Source organism: Panthera leo, chromosome A1, assembly GCF_018350215.1.
Source record: "Panthera leo isolate Ple1 chromosome A1, P.leo_Ple1_pat1.1, whole genome shotgun sequence".
NCBI classification, from domain to species: Eukaryota; Metazoa; Chordata; class Mammalia; order Carnivora; family Felidae; genus Panthera; species Panthera leo.
This window is the reverse complement of record NC_056679.1, coordinates 6,336,791-6,349,835: the sequence shown is the minus strand read 5'-3', so window position 1 is coordinate 6,349,835 and position 13,045 is coordinate 6,336,791. Positions and strand designations below refer to the sequence as shown.

Genomic DNA, 13,045 nt, shown 5'->3' with positions numbered 1-13,045 from the left:
AAAAAATACAGAAAACACGGAAGAGTAAACAGTAGAAAGAAATGGCCCCAAGCCCAATCCATCTACTGCTGACACTCCGATTTCTTTCTTCTGTCTTCGTTGTGTTGACCAGTCTGTGGAAAAGCCAAAAAACCTAGTGAACACCTTATGACTGAAGTGTCTCTGGGAGTATAAAATATACACTCATGATAGAAAATCTGGAAAACTCAGAAAAGTAGAAACGTCACCCACAGGCAACCATGGTGAACTTTTCTGTACACTTCTTCACAATACTCTTTCTAGCATTTCATAAGAACTAAGATAATAGAAGCTGACTGTTAAGCATATTCAGTTTACTCAGGAACTATTCCATAAACACCCCCTCCGCACCGGGTGCCATCCCAGTCGCCCGAAGGAACGCGGCAGCGAACACAGCCACAAAGCTGACGTCACACACAGGTCACGTGATGACACGTGCTGTGAAGAAAGTAAGACAGCGAGGGCGCAGAGAGTGGTAGGAAGGGGGGTGCCCCGTAGGCGGTCACCAGAGGCCAGGGAAACGTACGCGGATCTCATCTCAGGGAGGAACCTTCCAGGCGGAAGGCAGAACCCCAGCTGGTGTGGGAGGGCGGCCTCAAGGAGGCCAATGTGGCTGGAGTCCGGTGAATGGAGGGAAAAGTGGGAGAAGAGCGCAGGCAAATAAGTTCCTTCCCTGTGAAGCGGGGTGATGAGTGGCGTGGGGAGACCAGACCGGAGGCCGCTGCTGCGCACTGAGCAGGGACACCATGGGGGCTCAGCTGTGGACGTGCCAACAGGTGTAGAGATGTGCTCCCTACTCCGAAGGCACACGGTAGGAGAGAAGGGGGTCACAAATAGAAAAGAACTGGCGGGGGGGGGGGGCAGGGAAGAAAGAAGAATGAAACAATTCTGCTTTTGACATGTAGGGTGTGAGATGCCTCAGAAAGCCAAGTGAATCAGGGGAGCCTGGGTGGCTCTGTCGGTTAAGTGTCGGCCTCCCGATCTCAGTTCAGGTCTTGATCCCAGGGTCGGGAGTTCAAGCTCCGCATTGGGCTCTGCGCTGGGTATGAAGCCTACTTTCAAAAACAAAAACCCGAGCGCAGATACCTCGTAGGCAGTTGTGTACACAAGTCTGAAATCTAGGGAAGAGGTGAGAATTGAAGACCCACGTTTGGAAGTCATCGGCGTAAAGACGGTGTTTCAAGTCATGAGATCGCCTAGTGAATGGGAACAGCCAGAGAAGAGCGTCAGTGACCGAGCCCTGGAGCGTTCCCACGTGCAGAGGTATCATCAAAGGAGACTAATAAAGAACAGCTTGTGACGGAGAAGCACCAGAGCGCGCTGGCCCAGAAGCCAGGTCAAGAAGTTTGCTCCAGACTCGAGACTAAGCACTGGGCTTGGCAATGGGGAGGCCCCTGGTAGTGCGGACAAGCACAAATTTTAAGTGTAGATGGGACAAGACTTTAATGGGGACAAGAGAAAATGAGGGAAGTGAAGGCAGTGGAGGAAGGAAGGGTCCTTTCAACGTATCCTGCTGTGAAGGGGACCAAGAAATGGGGAAACGGGTAGAGGACGGTTGGAGGTTTAAGTCGAGAGATTTCTCCATATTTTACTATTTGGCAGAAATGATGGAGGCAGGGAGGGGAGAAAGATACTGCAGGAAAAAGAGAGGGTGAACGCCGTCCTGGAGCGAGCAGGAGGGTCTCGGGTCCGGTGTGTCTGAAAGAAACATCAACAGTCACCATTTGAAAGGAGGGTGACCAGCACATCCGGGTTCTGTCTGGTATTGGCCGACTGAGCCGGCAGAAGGGGATGTCTGGTTCTCCTCTGGCTGCTTTCCTTTTCCAAATGAAGTAAGAAACAAGTCGTCAGCTCAGAGGGGAGGTCTGAGGTGGAAAAGGTACAGAAGAGACACCCTAAGGGCAGGGAAACGGATTAACGAAGCAATTACAGCAGGATCGCAGAGCAACATTGAGGGCTCACCTGAGCAATGTGCCCACGATTTTAAATCCCTCTTCTTTTCCAACATAAGCATTTAAAGGTGCAAATTTCCCTCTAAGCACTGCTTTAAGTAAATCCCAGAAATACATGGTTCATTATCACACATCAGAAACAGTTTCTAATTTCCTTTTTGATTTCTTCTTCGACCCAGGGATTATTCTAAAAGATCCTGCTTCATCTTCTGATATGTGAGAATTCTCTTAAAAGATTATTATAATTACCGTCTCATTACCACCATACTCTTCAGGATGTCAATCTTTCAAATGTAGCATTTTATGGCTGAGCCTATGTTCATCTTGGTGAACATTCCATGTGAACATTAAAAGAATGTATATTCTATAATTTGGGAGTTGAGTGTTCTATAAAGGTCAATTAAAGCAGATTGTTTAGTAGTGTTGTTCAAACCACCTACAAATCTACATATATTTTAAAGACAGAGAGTGTGCAAGCAGTGGAGAGGGGCTGGGGGAGGGGAGGAGAGGGAGAGGGAGAGGGAGAGGGAGAGGGAGAGGGAGAGGGAGAGGGAGAGGGAGAGGGAGAGGGAGAGAGGGAGAGAGGGAGAGAGGGAGAGAGGGGGAGAGAGAGAGAGAGAGAGAGAGAGAGAGAGAGAGAGAGAGAGAGAGAATATATATCTTAACCAGGCTTCACGCTCAGCACAAAGCCCGACACGGGGCTCAATCCCATGACTCTGGGATCGTGACCTGAGCCAAAATCAAGTGTGAGATGCTCAACCGACTGAGCCACCCAGGCGCCCCAAACCACCTATATTCTTACAGATTTTTGTCTATTTTTTTTTAGCATTCACCGAGAGGTTTTTGTTAAAATCTGCAACTGTCATTCTTCATTTGTCTATTTCTCCCTTTTGGTTCTATTGTTACGCCACGTTCTTTTAAACTAAAATGTAGAATTGTGAGTTCTTGACAAATGAGCTCTTATCACTATGGAACATTCCTTCTTTCTGTTTGACAGTTTACTTTATTTGACGTTAATATACCCACATCAGCTTCCTTCTGCTTTATGTTCACATGCTATAGTTTTTATATTATTTTCTTCAAATCTGTGTCTTCATCCTTAATAATGCATGTATTTTAGTCTTGCTTTTTTACCTGACCTGATTAAGCTCTGCCTTAAATTTTAAGGGGGTATTTAACATGTTTCCATTTAATGTAATTCTTGATATGGCTGGGTTTAATTCTATCACCTGGGTATTGGTTTTCCATTTGTCCTTTCTGTTCTTGGTTCCTTTCTTCTTCCTCTCCTGCCTTCTTCTGGGAAAACCAAACGATTTACCTTGGGGTTCCATCTATCTCCTCTGTGTGTTATCCTGGAGGTTACCGGAAATTAAAATAGGCATCCTTAACTCATCACAATGTACTTTCAAATAGTACAGTATTTCAAAACCAATGTAAAACACAGCAACTTAGGTTCCATTTCCCCACTTCTACTCATATAGCTGTTACTGCCATATATTTTAATTTCACGGGGTATGAACTCTACAATAAACTTTCAGCCGTCAACAGCCTTTGAGCAAAGAGATACAAATATATCATTTTAATGCCCATTTTTCTTTAGTCCCATATTTACTCCTTCTGTTGATCTTTATTCCTTCTTGCAGATCCAGGCTACCATCTGGTATCGTTTTCATTTAGCTTAAAGAGTTTTTCTAGCATTTTTGGTAATGGAGATATACTGAAGATGAATTCTCTCAGATTTTGTCTAAATAAAATATGTCTATTTCATTTCCATTTCCCTTCATTTCATTCATATTTCATTTCTGGTCTTGTGTCTGATGAGAATCAGCTGTCATTCTTAACACGGTGCCCGCCCTATACGTAATGTGTTTTTTTCCTCTTGCTATGATTTTCTCTTTACTTTCGTTTTTTCAGCAATATTACTAGGATGTGACTACAGGGGATTTTGTGTAATTTACACTTCTGCAAATTTGCTGAGCTTCTTGAACCCGCTGGTTGATATCTACCATCAATATTCAAAAATTCTCATCCGTTATTTTGTCTACCTTATTTTTGCTCTCTCCTCTCCTTCTGGGACTCCAATTACATACGTATTAGACCCTCTGGTATTAGCCCGTATTCTGGTTGTTCTGTTCTTTTTTTTTTCTTTTTTATCATTCGGTGTCTCTTGTGAATTAGTTTGAATAATTTCTACTGGTTTGTCCCCAAGCCACTTCTGCTTGTGTCCGTTCTGCAAGTGGGAGCATCAAGTGAATTCCTTTATTTCTGATACTGGCATTTTCAGTTCTATTTATTTTCTCTATAGTTTCCATTTCTCTGTTGAAATTTCTGGGGTGCCTGGGTGGCTCAGTCAGTGAAGCGTCTGACCTCAGCTCAGGTCATGATCTCACGGTTCGTGAGTTTAAGCCCGGTGTCATGCCCTGTGCCGAAAGCTCAGAGCCTGGAGCCTGCTTCGGATTCTGTGTCTCCTTCTCTCTCTGCCCCTCTCCTGCTCGTGCTCTGTCTCTATCTCAAAAATGAACACTAGGGGCACCTGGGTGGCTCAGTCGGTTGAGCACCCGACTTCAGCTCGGGTCATGGTCTTGCGGTTCACGGGTTTGAGCCCTGCATCGGGCTCTGTGCTGACGAACAGCTCAGAGCCTGGAGCCTGCTTCAGATTCTGTATCTCTCTCCCTCCCCCGCTCCCCTGCTCATGCTTTGCCTCTGTCTCTCAAAAATAAATAAATGTTAAAAAAAAATTTTTTAATAAACACTAAAAAAATTTTTTTAGAAAATAAATTCTCTATTTCTTCATGTATGTCAGTCACCTAGTTTTTTGATCTATCCTCCAATATATTTTTTTAACTCTTTCTTATAACTTCAATCTCTGCTGACATGACCCATCTGTTTTTGAATCCTGTCTGCTTTTTCCATTGGCATCCTTGACATATGAATCAGCTCTTTTAAATTCCTGGTCTGATAATTACAATGTCCCTACCGTATCTGACTTTGGTTCTGAGGTTTACTCTGCCTCTTCAAACTGGGTTTTTTACCTTTTAATTTCTTTTTTTTTTTTTTTTTTTTTTTTTTTTTGGTGAAACCCAGACATGCTGTACAGGGTCAAAGGAAACTGGGATACGAAGGCCTTTGGTGACGTGTTGGGAAGGTGTGGGGGGAGGGAAAGTGTTCTACAGTCCTATGCCCTTTGGTTCCAGCTTTACTGATGTGTAACGGACAAAACGGTATATATTTAAAGTGTGCAATGTCATGATTTGAAATACATATACTTAGTGAAAGGATTAGCACAATTGATTAACATACCATCACCTCACAAACCTTTTCTTTTTTTTCTTTTTTTGGTGAGAACCCCTACCATCTACTCCTTTAGCAAATTTCAAACATACAATCCAGTATTTTTAGTTATGGTCACCATGCTGTACATCAGATCCCTGAAACTTAGTCATCCTGTAACCAAAAGCTAAAGGCTTGTACCTGCTGACCAGCATCTGCCTGCTTCCCCTCCCCCACAGCCCTCACCCGGTAACAACCATTCTACTATTTGTTTCTAGGAGTTCAACTTCGTTTTTTTTTTTTTTTTTAAAGATTCTGCACATAAATGAGATCATACAGTCTTCTCTGTATGGCTCATTTCACTTACCATAAAGTCCCCCACGTACATCCATGTTCCAAATGGCAGGATGTCCTTCCTTCTCCTTGCTGAATAAATACCCCATCGTGTCCACGTATATTCCCCATCTTCCTATCCCTTCACCTGCTGATGGTAGCCCTATGACCCGGTGTCAGTCTTTCAGTGAGCCTAGGCCCCCGGGTCTCACTCCGCTCCCCCTTAGATGAGAAAGGAAGGCGAGAAGGGGCTGGAGTAGGTGGCCCATCGGTTTCCTCTGATGGAAACTCGGGGATTTTGCTCTAATGTTTACCGTGAGAACAGAAGGGCACCTGACAGTAAAACTCACGGCAGTGTGGAAGCCCCACGAAGAATGGACCCCCCCCCCCGAGCTTTTAATTCTCAAACTTGTTCTCACTGAGCCCTCAGCAATTCACCAGTCTCTCCACACGTGGGGGCAGTGGTTTGAACTGTGACCTCCGTTCTCTGACAGATTGAAGAGAAGCTTCTGGGTTTTCAATTTGTTCAGCTTTTTCTTGCGATTTTTTATCACCAATCATTTCTGAGCCCCTTCAATGCCAGGCTGGAACCTGGAAGTCGCCTTCAATATATTTTTCATAGCATTTTTCAGCTACTCCAAAACTGGGGTCATCTGTGGGTCCTGCGGCCACCAGTTGCTTTTTCTCTTAATTATGAAGTCACATTTTTCTCCTTTTCTGAATGTCTTGTATTTTTTCACTGGACAAGGTATGTAGAATAGCAGAAATGAGATAGCAAATGTTTAGTCTTATACAAGGGCACGCTTGACAGAAGAATGCTACTTTAGGCCGCTGATAATAACAATCGTGTTCCTAATGTGGGAGTGAGCATAGCAAAATTTTAGAATATTAAAAACCTTTAAAATCTTCCCTCAAAGTTTTCAGATGGTCGGCTTTAGTAAGGCAAAACAATTAGAAAAACATCTAGGGATGCCTGGGTGGCTCAGTCAGTTGAGCGTCCGACTCAATTTCAGCTCAGGCCATGATCCCAGGGTCATGGCATCGAGCCCCATATCAGGCTCTGCACTGGGCGTCAAGCATGCTTGAGGTTCTCTCTCTCTCTCTCTCTCTCTCTCTCTCTCCCTCTCTCTCTCTTTCTGTCCCTCTGCTCCTCTCCCCCACTCCTGCATACTCTCAAGAGAAGAAAGAAAGAAAGAAAGAAAGAAAGAAAGAAAGAAAGAAAGAAAGAAAGAAAAAGGAAACCATCTATAAATCACATAAGCCTACATACTCATGAAACAGGAAGGATACAGATGATAAACCAGAAGTTCAATGATAGGACTAAACATACAGATTTGGCTAGACTCTCCAACTTGTGTTCCTATGAATTATCTTACATTTAAACTCTGCTATGTAGAGGTCCATCTAGAAAAAGGAGAAATGAAAAACAATCTAAGTCATAATTACTTCTATAACGCCTGGAAGGAAGTATTTCTGATATTTCAGGTCAAACGATGCGTCCGCAAAGTGCTTGAATTCCTAACAATCCTGCCTCTCGGGAGAGGGGCCTCTTACACTTGCCTCCAATTTGCTGACAGAACTTTTATCTCCTAGTTTTCCTAAGTATACATTGCTCACCTCCCTTCACTGGCTTTCTGTTTGAGTCCACAAGAAATGCAAACATTTATCTCAGTTTGAAGCATTAAAATTTTTAAAGTTCTTGCTGTTTCTTCCAGTCAACCTCTATCCAGATACAGCAGTACGTTTTCTCCTAACATAAGCCTTTTAACCCTGGCCTTACACTGCATGGAAATGTACTTGTGATCTATTTCTTGTACCTACTGCATTTGGGTATCTCCCCTTCCTCCCCCATATCCCCCTACAAACATCTTAGAGATCTATTTAGTGCATGCCTTCAAAATATTTAGATCTCTATTCTGAGTAGAACTGCACTTGATATAATCAATTAATCTAACTCCAAATTTTAGATCTGATTAGATAAACCAAAGGTGAGCAAGCCCTTAAGGTAGTATTTTTTAATCTTTTTTTTATATTTATTTATTTATATTTGAGACAGAGAGAGAACAAGTGGGGGAGCAGGAGACAGAGAGAGAGAGAGAGAGAGAGAGAGAGAGAGAGAGAGAGAGAGAGAGGGAATATCCAAAGTGGGCTCCAGGCTCTGAGCTGTAAGTACAGAGCGCCACACAGGGCTCAAACTCACAAACCATGAGATCGTGACCAGAGCCAAAGTCAGACACCTAACTGAGAGCCACCCGGGTATCTCCCCATTAATAGGTAGCATTTTTTATGCTGACCTAGCATTTGGTTTGATATGAAACAGTATGCATCACAAGGATTATTAGTAAAAATATTAATCATTTATTAAAATCTTTGAGAGGTCAACAGATCTTTCTCATTCATGCAATTACCTGAAACATTGAAATTAACAGAAAAATTGATTTTGTAATAATTTTTTTTAAATAATTTGTTTAATGTTTATTTATTTTTGAGAGAGAGAGAGACAGAGCGTGAGCAGGGGAGGGGCAGAGAGAAAGGGAGACACAGAATCCGAAGCAGGCTCCAGGCTCTGAGCCGTCAGCACAGAGCCTGACATGGGGCTCGAACTCACGAGCTGTGAGATCATGACCTGAGCCGAAGTCGGATGCCCAACCGATTGAGCCACCCAGGCAGCTGATTTTGTAATAAGTTTTTAAAGGAGAGGTATATTTAAAATGAATGGTGTCTCAAAAAAAATTTTTAATACCAAAAATAACCAGAGATGTATATACTGGTTTATACAGGAATTTATGACAGTGTCACCCCTTAACAAAGAAACAATTTATATGTCCAACAGTAGAAACATGGTTAAATAATTATGGTATATCAATATAATAATCTCTAGCCATTAAAAACTATGTCCTAGAAGAATCAACAAAGATGCTTACTATATATTGAGTACAGGCTACAAAACCATATGTATAATAAGATACAATTTTTATGAAGATGCATACAAGGCATTACCGATTACCTTCTCTGATTAATGAAAATTTTGCAATTTTTTTTTCCTGTGTGCTTTCCTGTGCTCTGTAAGTTCTCTGTATTATCTCATTAATGCCCTCTAATACAAGCAAAAATCTTGGGGTGGGGGGTGCTGCACTAAAGGTCTGATCCCTTTCTTTGTGACATCCTGGGAGGCTTCTTCAGATGGGAAAAGAAAGACCATTATTATCACAAGAACAAAGAGAAAAGAAGTAGTAAAAAACAGCCTAGAGGTATTAAAGAGGATTTATGTCATCCTTGGCACAAATGTCCTATATTCCCATGTCCTTTTTAATGCAAATTATATTAAAATTACATTATAATATCAGTAGGAATTTGATTGCAAGATACTGTAATTTTAATTGAGCAACTAGCTGATAGGACCAAGAGTACTCAGATTATTAATCAAGCAAAATGATGAAAAAGCACTGATTTAATTGCTACACTAAACTGTCATTATTTGAAGGAAAAAGAGTCAATATTCCATAGTTAGAAAACCAAGTAACACACTATTAACCAAAACTGTTTAAAAAAAAATTTTTTTTTAACGTTTATTTTTGAGACAGGGAGAGACAGAGCATGAACAGGGGAGGGTCAGAGAGAGGGGGACACAGAATCTGAAACAGGCTCCAGGCTACGAGCTGTCAGCACAGAGCCCCACGCGGGACTCGAACTCACGGACCGCGAGATCATGACCTGAGCCGAAGTCGGACGCTTAACCGACTGAGCCACCCAGGCGCCCCTAACCAAAACTGTTTTAAATAATGGCTTCCCTGTCTCCTCCCACTTCCCCCAGATCACTCCTATTAGAAGTCAGGAACACACAAAAGAAAAAAAAAATCTGAAAATTACTAATTCTTTATTGGAGAAAGCTTTGATCTTTTAACTATAAGGCGATTCAAGTTACAAATCTGCTCTTGCGTTTCAGTGACTGTTCTTAAACTCATTACAATAATCAATATTTTCTCATTGAAAAGATTTCAATTCCCTGAAAAGCCTGGTTAAAAGAATCTAGAGCGGACAAAATTTCTCACCCTTTAAAGTCAAGTGTCTCATCTGGATATAATGGGAACACGGTACTTGGTAAAAACCTACAGATTTCCCAAAAGTTATGCAGCATTTTAGGGGCTTCAGAGGTCTATTTGGTATCCGGGACCACATTCTTTTCTTGATTATGCCAAGTCAGTGATACCTGCATGATGCTGAACTGCCCCAGACACGTGATGAGAATCAGAATGATCTGGTGAAACGGGGCCTGGATTTCTAAGTTTTCCTTTTTGGAAAAGAGCAACCAAATTCCTGCGGACTCCTGGTCTGTTCTTCCTCCCTCGCACCTACTGGAGAATCAGTTACCCTGGACCATCGCAGAAGGTCGCCCGGGGCAAGTCTCTGCTGTTCAGGCACATAGGAGTGTGCGTAGGGTCAAGGCAAATCCTTCAAGTTCCCATGGGACTCCGCCCACCGTGGCCTTTGTAGACGGAGTCCAGCCTCTCTCTATATGGTTCATGAGAAGTTCAGGTGATGTTATCACCCGCTCCTAACCTGGGGAACCCCCACGAGGGGTGGTCATGGCGTGTGGGACGGTGGGTAGGGAAGCGGGGAAGATTAAGACTTATCTGGGCCTACTGCCTAGTGGGATAAAAAAACAGATTCCTTTTTGACTTTATCTTGGGAATTAATACTCAGTAGAAGACTTTTTTTTTTAGAAGACTCTGAATGACAGATTCATGCATTCCTAAAACTTCATTTTAAAAATACCTGATGAAGGATTACAAAATTAGAAAATAATATAAAAACGTAATTTTAAAATTCTGATTCTTCCTAGCAAGTTTAGATCATAAAAAATTAGATCAAAAAATATCTCCTGTCATATAGTTCGACTCCGTGCAAGCCCCCCACAAAACGGAGTCACCCCAAATGGAGCAGTCATTTATTACACATGTGAGTGCTAGAGCATCGTCTTGGTAAGTGCATATGCTTCCTGTTCTAGGACATCACCGCCAATTACATATGCTTTTAAAATTCCACGCAGGTACCAAGTCGATTTTATTTGCTGTGCGTTGCACCTAGGGGATCCCGAGTGAACAATCACTCATGAATAAATCACTGGTAACCGACAACGTGCTATTCTACTACCAGTAAGTAACTAGGTGTATTAGTTTCCTACAATTACATCCTTGGCGTACGTATCACTATAGTCCCCTTTCCGGAAGTCTCTTTGGGCCGCAAGCATGGATCACGAGGAAGGGGAAGGTAGCGGGTGTGCTCTGAGGATGCCCGACCACCGCCCCCTGAACCGGAGGGAAAGCTCCCCCGCGCAGGTGTAGGGACCAGGTGCTGCCTCCGCCAGGCTGCGACCTGCGGTCTCTCTCCCAGTCCGCTCCCGTTTCTGCCCATGCTTTCGCCTGCCTTCACCAGCTGGCTTCCTCTGCCTTCTCTTAAACTCTGCCCACAACCCCAGCTTCAGCTTGCGGGTGGCCATCACTGCTTCGGTCCTGGGGGACACTTCGGCAGCAGGTCCCATAACAACCTAGCGAGCTCGCCGTGTTTCTTAGGTCAAACTTCCTGCAAGCACAGGGCTGACCCGGCTCATCGTTTCAATGCGGATACACGGTACCAGATTCTCTAGATCACACTGCGAGGGCACACTCCAATCATCATCTCTGGGGGGATTGCTAGCGCCTTGTTTTAAAGCTCCCCAGGTGATTCTAGCAGGGACAGGGCTGGGAGCCACTGGGGCAGCCTAACTAAGGCTGACTGTCCTTGAGGCCGGTCGGTGCCCATCCCTGGGTGGATTAGGTGGGTGCAATGAAACCGAGCGGTCAGAAGTCTGAAAGGGATGTCACTGGGCTAAATCAAGGTTTTGGCAGCGCTACGTTCATCCTGGAGGCCCCAGAGGAGAATCTCTCTCCTGGTCTTTTCCACCTTCCAGAAGTGGCCTGCGTTCCGCGGTTTACGATCTCTTCTGCCATCTTCTAAGCCGGCAACGGCTGACTCAGTCTTTCTCACATCACATCGCTCTGATGTGGGCTGTTCCACCTCCTCCCTCCACGTTTAAAGGAACCCTGGGATTGCACTGGATAATCCAAGCTAACCTCTTGCTTAAGATTAGCTGATCAGCAACCGTCATCTCCCCATCATGTCACATAGCGTATCCACAGGTTCCAAGGATTAAGACGCAGACTTTTTGGGGGGCCATTCTTATTCTGCCTACCATGAGCAGACTATGGGGAACAGAACATAAAACGTGTGGGGTTTACTTACAGACACCATAAACATGACCAACAACTCTATGCTGAGTGTTATTACAGCATGAGATGCAGCCTGACTACTGAAACTTCAACGATTTATGTTGGTTTCCATCTTTTACACTCTCCGTCAATAGACATTTCAGCCATAAAAACAAGAGACCAGAGTGTTCTTACAAAAATATTATGAATTCAAACAGAAACATTTCTAGCCTTCGATAATTTACCAGCTATTTTCCTGCAATTATACCAATTTATACATTTTATCAACAACCGCTACTCAAAATCAATTGTAATTAGTTTAGATTCCAAAAGATATCTATTTTGAAACAGATTTTAAGTAATTTTCAAGTTACTTTTGCCTCAGCCAATGATTATAGATATATGAAAAATACAACAACACTGTACAATTCTTTTAAAGAAAAAATACTTCTCCAGAATGTTTCTTCTTCAAAATTTAAATAAAATTACTTGAGTGTTTTTATTTTTTTTTAATGTTTATTTATTCATTTTGAGAGAGAGAGACAGAGAGAGAGAGCAGAGAGAGACAGCAAGTGAGCACCAGCCGGGGGGTGGGGGGGAGTGAGGGGCACAGAGAGACAGAGAGAGAGACAGAAAAAACCCAAGCAGGTTCTGTGCTGTCAGCACAGAGCCGGACACAGGGCTCAAACCCATGAACTGCGAGATCGTGACCGGAACGGATATCAAGGGTCAGACACTTAACCAACTGAGCCCCCAAGGCACCCCAGAAAGTACCTGAATGTTCTTAAAAAGCATATTTCTATGCTTGAGGCTACCAGTAGGTGAAATCATGGAGGATTTTCTAATTATTAACAGAGCTTCTGGAACATTTTACTGTGAAAACCCATCACCCAAATGCGGTGTAAACCATCTAAACCAAAAAGGAGTGGGACAAAGTAAAATAATAAGATCATGATTTAAATGTAAGAGTTAGGGGGAAAACATTCCGATTTCAAGAAACTTTGAAGGAAAATGCATTTTCGTGAATATCTGAGTCTTAAGAAATGAACTATTTCTTGGGTGTTTCACCTTCATATTCAAAATTAAAATAATAGAAAGTCCTTTCTTCCTTATATTTGCTTGCGTTTATATACCTGCACATGTAATACATACACAGTATTGTATATGTAACAGTTTATCTGTTGACCTCAATTTGGAAGTTGGTACCTGCATTTTAGTAAGTGA

General features: G+C 42.9%; 1 protein-coding gene across 5 annotated transcripts in view; it reads right to left on the bottom strand.

Annotated features, from left to right (window-relative positions):
• WASF3 (WASP family member 3) overlaps window positions 1–13,045 on the bottom strand; it is a 133,609-nt gene that overhangs the window by 30,409 nt on the left and 90,155 nt on the right. The window lies entirely within an intron of this gene.